Here is an 8,535-nt window from a genome sequence, read left to right on the forward strand (position 1 = left end):
GGTCAGGTACTCACGGCTCTGGGTGCCAGTCCAGATTCCCGATGTGAAGTGGACCACACCACTCTCGGCCTCTCTCAGCTGGGACAGGACCATCTGCTTCACGCTGTCGTACATGCCCGGGATGGCAGTGCTGCAGCAGTAGGAGGGCGGGGGCACGGAGTACTGGGGCCTCAGGGACCCCAGCAGCCTGTTGAAGCCAGTGCTGTCCACGAGGGAGTAGGGCTGGAGGTCCAGTGTGATCATCTCTGCTATCAGCCTGGAGATTTTTTTGGCAACTGGGCGAGAGTCATAGAACTTCTCCCTGGGGTCATCGAAGGAGGACGTGCTCGACAACTCTGTGCTCAGTGGTCCCCGGACTCCTGGAGAGCGGGACAGGGTGGTCTCCGGGTGGACATTGGCCTTGAGCACGTGGCCGTGGAACCTCTGCAGGTGCCTCAGGAGGCAGCTGGTGCCCAGGTTGGTGGGCTTCTTGCCCCTGCTGGTGGTCCGGCCACACCACCTTGGTGGAGTCCGCAGAGCAGACGCAGAAGTGGTTCCACAGCTTGGAGGTCTTCTTGCTGCTGACGGCCTGGTGGTTCCTCCTGACCAGGCTGGCAGGGCAGGTGTCTTGGAGGAGTAGCTTTCTGCCTAAGCCAAAGTGGCACAGGGAGAGTTCGCCAGACTGGCACCCAGAAAGCCCTTCTGGGTCCCGACCACCTCGGGGTGGCGTCTGTACAGATGCCGCATGAAGCAGCTGGTGCCCACATCCCCCTTCTTCCCCCGGCCAGTGAGAAGTGGTGCCAGACCTCCGACTTCAGCCTCTTCATGACCTTCTTGTTTTGCTGGAAGATAGCACGAGGCTCGCACCCCCTGGGGCTCCACGAGCTGGCCTGCTGCTTCTCAGGAGAGGTGCCCATAGAAGCCTCGCCCACGTCCTGGAAGGACTACAGCCGGACATGTCCCAGCAGAGTGGGTCCCCAGGCAGGTCCTCAGCCAGCCTGTCTGGGGATGAGGAGGCCCAGGGGCACTCTTGGACCAGCTTTCCTGGAGAGGACGACATGGTGTCCGGCTCCCCGCCTGGAGGCAGCAGGGTGGCCGGCGTGGGGTACACGGGCCGGTGCCCAAGGTGCCCCCGTTTTCCTGCAGCACGATGGAGCGGTGTGCTCTCTGCATGTGCCGGATCAGGCAGCTGGTGCCCAGGTCCTTCCTGTTCTTGCCCCTGCTGAACTCGTTCATGCAGTGCATGCAGACGGCCCTGGAGCTGTCCAGCGGGGACAGGCAGAAGTGCTTCCAGACAGCCGACCTCCTCCTGGACTCGACGTGCCTCCTGGGAAGGCCAAGGCATCTCTCCGCCATGCCCTCTGCAGTCTGCGTCGTGGTGGAGTGGGGCAAGGTGGGGAGATGGCCCCTCCAGGGCCTCCTCTCTGCTGTACTTCTCAGTGAGTGACCGGGCACATCAGAGACCTCAGAAGAGTCCATGGCCCCGTGGCTCCTCCTGCATGCGGTCAGGGGACGGGATTGTAGCTGCCATCTTGTGGGCAGGTCTGATGGAGCCCAGGTCCCCGACGTCCGCGGGCTGCGGAGGAAGCAGGAGCGAGGGCCAGGGCAGGGAGGAGCTGGCGCACACACTCCGGTTCCCCTGTGTTCCCCTGCGCGGGCTTGGTGGGGTGTGCCCGCCGCAGGTGCCTCCAGAGGCAGCTGGTGCTCGGGTTCTTCTCGATCTTGCCCCTGCTGAACTCCTTCATGCAGTACCGACATATTGCCTGGGTGCTGTCCGGGGTGGGGGGGGGGGGAGATGAAGAAATGCTTCCACGCTGGCGGGAGAGCAGGCTCTGGGCCACGGCCTCCAGGGCCACGCTGCACTGCGGGCTGCTGGACTCGGAGAGCAGGGAAGCAGCTGCCCCCTGCCCGGCCCTCCGCCTGCTCCTCCCCACTGTCCGTGCGCCTCCTGCCCTCCTGCTCACCCTGAAAGTCCACTCCTTCCAAACAGCGGCTGGGAACTGGATCACCTTCCTCCTCCTCTATTTTAAAACTTATTTTATCAGAAACACAATCACTGTCCCCTCTGGGTTGAGAGTCCTGGTTGTCCTTCAGGGCCGACCCTAACTACCCCAGCTCCTTCCTCATGCTAGTGTCAGCGGAGAGCTGGTCTGAGTGCCCCTGTGCGCTGCTGGCCCAGCATCACCTGTCACCCTGTCACAGCCGTTGGGACTCTGGGCTGCTCCTGTGAGTGCTCCGTGCTGGGCTCTGCTGCTGCGTGCCTGGCCGTGGGGCGCTTGTCTGCACAGGGGAGACTGGCTGCTGGTCTTTTAGACAGGGTGCCCACCACCTCGACAGCACACATAGCCCTCCTGCATGTCTGTATTCATGCTTCCAGAGGTCCACTTCCCATTTCTCACTCCGCAAACTCTAGGCCTGCCAAGGGGCGTGGCAGGCACGCCCATTCATTAGGGACTTTTGAATTTTCTTATTTACATGGACCATTGGTTAAGTATTATAGTGTACAGAGCTTGTTTTAATATGAAGACTTTATTTTCCCAGCACTAGTGTAATAAACTACCTTGTGAGCTCTCCATCACAGGAAGAGTCCAAGCAAAAGCTTGGTGTCCTGGTTACTGTAGAGCAGGGTTAGAGATTCAGATTTGCTTTTAGAGATGAGAGAACCCCATGAAACTATGCAAAATCACTTGTATGTTTTTCTGGGATTTAGGCCCCATCAGATATTAAGAAATCCTGTCCTAAAAGGCTTTCCATTCCAGAACTAGATGAGTATTTGGAGAGGATGTAGTCACGAGACCAAGAGGAGCAAGGTGGCTGGTCTCAGGCCTCACTGGTAGTGAGTGATCAGTTGAGGATTAGAAGCCAGATTATTGGACTCTGGACTCCATCCTGTTTTTGCTTTATCCTGCTCTACCGGCCTCTGCACTGAGTGGAAGATTGAATTTGTTTAATTGCTGCTCTTTCCACTGTCAGATGTTGATATGTTAAAACTCCTGTGACAGGGTTGCTGAGTTTATTCCCCAAAAGGTAAATGCAAATAATAATCAGAACTGATATCATGACCCGAGTCTCCTCAATCCTCATCCTGTTCAACCAAAACACAGGCCATGGCCAGGCAATGTCCTGCTCCCATAATCCCAGTGGCTTGGGAGGCTGAGGCAGGAGGATCACAAATCGAAAGCCAGCCTCAGCAACTTAGTGAGGCTATAAGCAACTTAGCAAAAACCTGTCTCAAAATAAAACATAAAAAGTGCTGGGGAATGTGGCTCGGTTGTTAAGTGCCCCTTGGTACAATCCCTGGTACCAAAAAAAAAAAAAAAAGGCAATGTGTTTCACCAAAGGGTGAAAATGGCACTTCTGGGACAGCTTGTCTGATGTAGGCTTCCCTTGGAGGGTTTAAGAGCCTTAGGACTGCATTTCCTCTTTGTTCTTTATTACTCTGTATGTCTTTATTGGTCAGGTTGTTTGCAGTTGTAAGTGACAGAAACCCAACTGAAAATAGTTCACTAGAAAAGGGGAATTTATTGGCTTATGGTATTGAAATACCCAGTGCCTCCAGGCATGGCTAGATCCAGGGAGGGACTCCAGTTAGTACCCCGATCTCTCTCTGGGGTGCTTTCCTCTGAGTTGGCTTTATGCTTAGACTCAGGTGGTGACCCCTACAGCACCAGGCTTTACCTTTACTGCTAACAGTGTCCCTGGGGTGGAAGTTTCTCTCCCCCCTTTGCTTTGGCAAAAGTCAAGGGACATTGACTTTTATTGCCTGAGCTGGGTCATGTGTCCAGACAGGAAATAATCACCAGGAGCAAGAATGTGGGGTACACTGAGTGACTGATCATCTCACATGTCACCCACAATAGCAGACCCAGGGAAATCAGGGCATATTGTCAGAGGGTAAACAGGCACAAACTGCAAAAGAGCAGCTGTCCACCTGTGTACCACTGTAAGGGCCCGGTGAAAAGTCGGAGGAAGAGACCACCAAGAGACTGACTCATGCAATTGCAGAAGGGGATTTATTGAGGATCCAATTCAGTGCGCTGAGGCTCCAGGCTCACTCAAGAAGGCAGAGCAGCTCAGAGCCCCGGGGAGGGGTCGAGCAGTGCTTAAGTACACTTTTGGGGGAGGGCGGAGGCTTTGCATACATCAGGACAAATCATCACGAGGCCCGGGGAAAATCAAACAACAATTCTTAAACTTAATTAGTACATTCATTGGCGGGAACAGATCGGGTGGGGGTGATTGGTCACTCCTAAGCGGGGTACACATTCAAACTGATTGGTTCGGGCCCTGTATGCTTACGTGACAAGCTGCACAGGGCCCTTGGCTAAATGGCCAGTAGGGCAGTTGTCTTAACTGCCTCAGGAATTTCAGGTTCTGGGTGTGGCAGAGAAACTTAACAATATCTGGTCCTTCACTTTTTAACTCAGGCTTTGCACCTTAGAAACTTTACCCTTTCACCACCAGCTTGGACCTGATGGCGGCTAAATGCGTCTGTGCCTTACTTCTTTCATCTCACCGGGGATGGGGCATATCAGGTTCTTGTTCATCTTAAACGCCACAGCTCTGCAGCCTACTCCCTGGGTCACAGAATACTGTTGCCTTGCTCCTAGCCTTGGATCACTGCACACCCTTCATTCATTCATTCACTGAACAAATCCTGATTGAAAACACAGCATACATCAGGCACATGTGTTGGAGATAGAACAGTGAGCAGAATCTAGTCTTTGACTCCCTGGAACTAATAATATTCTAGTTGGGTTGGGAGGCAGAATATAATAATCGTTTAAAAAAAAAAAAAAAGACACGACTTTAGGTGAGGATCAAAAATGGAGAAAAAGTAATTGTTGAGAGCCACAGCCGAGTTGGGATGGCGCCTAGCATTTTGCCAGAAGGAGTGGTTGAGAGCCATTAAGATGATGATAATTAAGTTAAGCTGTGTATAATTGCTGTGACTGGATGATGCTGGATTGAAACAGGCTGTGTATTCAGTTGTATATTAGATCCCTGCTGTCGGGCAATAGGGCGGCTCCTGCTGCCTTGGGCGCCAGCTACTTTTGAGTTCTCCCGCTACTTTTGAGTTCCAGTTGAGCTCTCGCCGGGGATTCCTGGAGAGTTCTCGTTGGTTGGTGAAATTCCGGTGGAGGGAGTTCCTGGAAGGGCCACGATGGTGGCCTTCGCGTGAGTTCAGAAATAAAGTTTGTTCCTGCTTGAGTGGCTCATGATTTGTGCCCAGCCAGACTGTGGCAAGTAATGCTGGGTAGGATGAGGAAGTATCACCAGGAGGAGTCGGCTGGAGGACTGTTCTTTAAAATATTGATGGGGGAGGCTTCTCTTATAAGGTGCCTGCTAGAGGCTAGCTCAAAAGAGAGGGTGGTGGTGGGAGCCAGGAGGTGAACCATGTTCAAGTTCTCCTTCTGAGTCTCAGTGGAAGAGTGTTCTCTGTCCATTATCCTATCATGATTCTTTGTGTTTCTGAAATTTGAATGAAAGAGAAACGAGGACACACCCCCCCTTAGTAGCCTGAGATGGAGGAGGGCAATGAGAATCAGAATGCTTTCAGAAGTTAGCCTAATCGAAAACAGAACAGCAATGGGAGAAAAATCAATTCAACAAAAGTCTAGCTCTTTTTTTTTTTTTTTTTTTTAAATCAGGGATTGAACCCAACTATGCATGCTTAACCACTGAGCCACATCCCCAACCATTTTAAAAAGATTTTATTTAGTGACAGGGTCTTTCTGGGTTGCTTAGGGGCTTGCTAAATTGCTGAGGCTGGTTTTGAACTCATGATCCTCCTGCCTCAGCCTCCTGAGCCACTAGGATTACAGGCCTGCACCATGGCACCTGGATACAAGTCTAGCTCTTTGATAATATTAATGAGAGAGAGAGAGAGAGAGAGAGAGAGAGAGAGAGAGAGAGAACAGAATACTATGTATTGCTGTTCATGGTATTCTCTAAGAATACTATGCATTCGACAATTTAAATGAAACAGAACAATTATTCAGAAAACACAAACTACCAACAAATCATTTACTAGCTTTATAACTGTTAAGTAAATTGGATTTACAGGTTTAAAATTCTAAAAAAAAAAAAAAAAAAAGCAAAAAAGAAATATTCAGGCCCAGATGGTTTTACTGGAGAAGGCTCTAAATATTTAAAGATAACTAAAGAAAACTCTACAAAATCTCTTCCAGAAAACAGAAGAGGAGGGAACACTTTCAAATTCATTTTATGAAGCTGGTATTATTGTCACAGCAAAACCAAACATAGTACCAAAAAATTATAGGTCAATATCCCTGATGAGTATAGACATAAATAACCTTAACAAAATATTAGTAAAGGGAATTCAGCAACATATAAAAAAATTGCACAATTATTTCAGGGATGTATGGCTATTTCAGTATTTGAAAAATCAGCCAACATAATCCATTATAATAACACATTACAGAAGAAAATTCACATGATCATATCAGTCAATGCAGGAAAAGCTTTTGATGAAATTTAATATCCATTTCTGATTTAAAAAGTAAGGAAGAGAGGGGAACTTTCCAAATTTGATAAAGAGCATTCACAGAAAACCTGCAGTTAACATGCTTGATGAAAGACTTAAAACTCTCCCTCTAAAACTGGGAGCAAGGTAATAATGGGTATTCTCATTCAAAAAAAAAATCAGTGCTGGAAAGTGTAGCCACTGCACTTAGGGAAGAAAAGAAAATAAAAGGAAGGATGATGTGATTATTCATGAAGAAAATCTTAAGATATTTACATAAAAATATGAAAGTAAAAATTTCTTAAGCAACAGTCTATCAGCACCACAGGACACAACAGACATGAACAATTGTATTTCTATATACTAGCATGGAACACGCAGATACTGAAATTAAAAATACGATAGAATTTATAATCATTCAACATTATTTATAAAATACCATTTACATTTGTTTGCAAAAAGAGAAACCCTTAGGTGGAAATCTAATGAAACGTAAAAAAATGCTGGTGAAAGAATTAGAAAGACTTGTACCCAGTTTGGAAGACTCAACTTAGTAAAAATGTCAATTTTCCCCCAGTGATATGTAAATTTAATGAAATTCCTATCAAGATCTTATCAAGATGATTTTTATATAGAAAGATTATTCTAGAGTTTATGTAGAAAGGCAAACAAATTAGAATGATAAAACAATTTTGAAAAAGAAGAACATGTCAGAGGAATCTATCTAATTTTAAACATTATACAGAGACATCAATCAAGACTCTGTGATATTGGCAGAAGGAGAGACACATAGGTCATTAGAACAGATTCTAGAACCCAGAAATTAACTGGCACACATATACCACATTGATTTTTGACAAAGGTGGAAGAGTGACCTTACAAAGGGAAAAGAGCCTGTTCAACAAATCCTGCTGGAGTCACTGAACCTTCATCTGCAAAAGAAGCAGCAACACAACAATAGCCCCAGTAACAACCAAACCCTGAGCTAAGTCTCACTCCAGGAACCAAAATCAACTCCATGGATCACCGACTCCAATGTAAAATGCATGTGTCTATAAAACTCTACAAAAACCTAAGGAGAAAGCCTTCAGGACCTAGGTGTAGGCAAAGAGTTCTTAGACTTGAAACCAAAACATGATCTCTAAAAGCAAAGAACTGACTAAAGGGACTTCTTCAAACTTTATCACCTTTGCCTGTTAAGGACCCTATTAAGAGAATGGAAAGGGAATCCACAGTGGGAGAAAGATCAAAGCATATGGGAGTAGTACCTACAATACATAAAGACCTTCCACACCTCCACAGGGTATGGTCTGTAAATACTTTCTCCCAATCTGTAGCTGAGTTAGCCTTTTGGTGGGTTGTGGGGGGGGGCACTTCTTGACTCTGTTGCCCGAGCATTAGTTAGTAGCTGGGTTCCTTTTGACAAAGTCAGATCGCCTGAAATTTGATTTACTCCATTTCAGTCCCTGTTCCCGCCAGGCTCTCCCTCTGCCCGCCCCCCCAACTCCACTGACTTTCCTGACACTCATTTATTTATTTTTGATGGGGCGCCATACATATTCACAAAGGTGGGATTCACGGTGGTGTCTTCACACCTGCACACAGCATGGTTTTTATTAAATTCTTCCTACATCTTCTCCTGTTTTCCATTCCTTTTCCCTCCCTTTCTCCTTTTCTGGGCTTAGTTCTTTGATGCATTCTAGGTTGATTTGGTGCCTGGTGTAAGATAAGCGCCCACTGTCATTCTTTATTCCAGTATTCCCAACACTGTTTAGTGAAGATACTGTCCTGTCCCCCATTGTGTCATCTTAAAGGCTTTGTCAAAGATTAGTTGGCCGTATATACTTGGGGTTATTTCCGGGCTCTGTGTTCTCTTCCATCTACTGAAGTGTTTGTATTAGTGCTAGTACCATACTGTTTTGATTACTATGACTTGGAAATGTAACTCAGAATTAGGAAATACGATGCCTACATTTCTTTTTCTGTCTCAAGATTGCATAAGGGGGGCTGGGGATGTGGCTCAAGCGGTAGCGCGCTCCCCTGGCATGCGTGCGGCCTGGGTTCGATCC

The sequence above is a fragment of the Urocitellus parryii genome, chromosome 5, assembly GCF_045843805.1.
Source record: "Urocitellus parryii isolate mUroPar1 chromosome 5, mUroPar1.hap1, whole genome shotgun sequence".
NCBI lineage: Eukaryota > Metazoa > Chordata > Mammalia > Rodentia > Sciuridae > Urocitellus > Urocitellus parryii.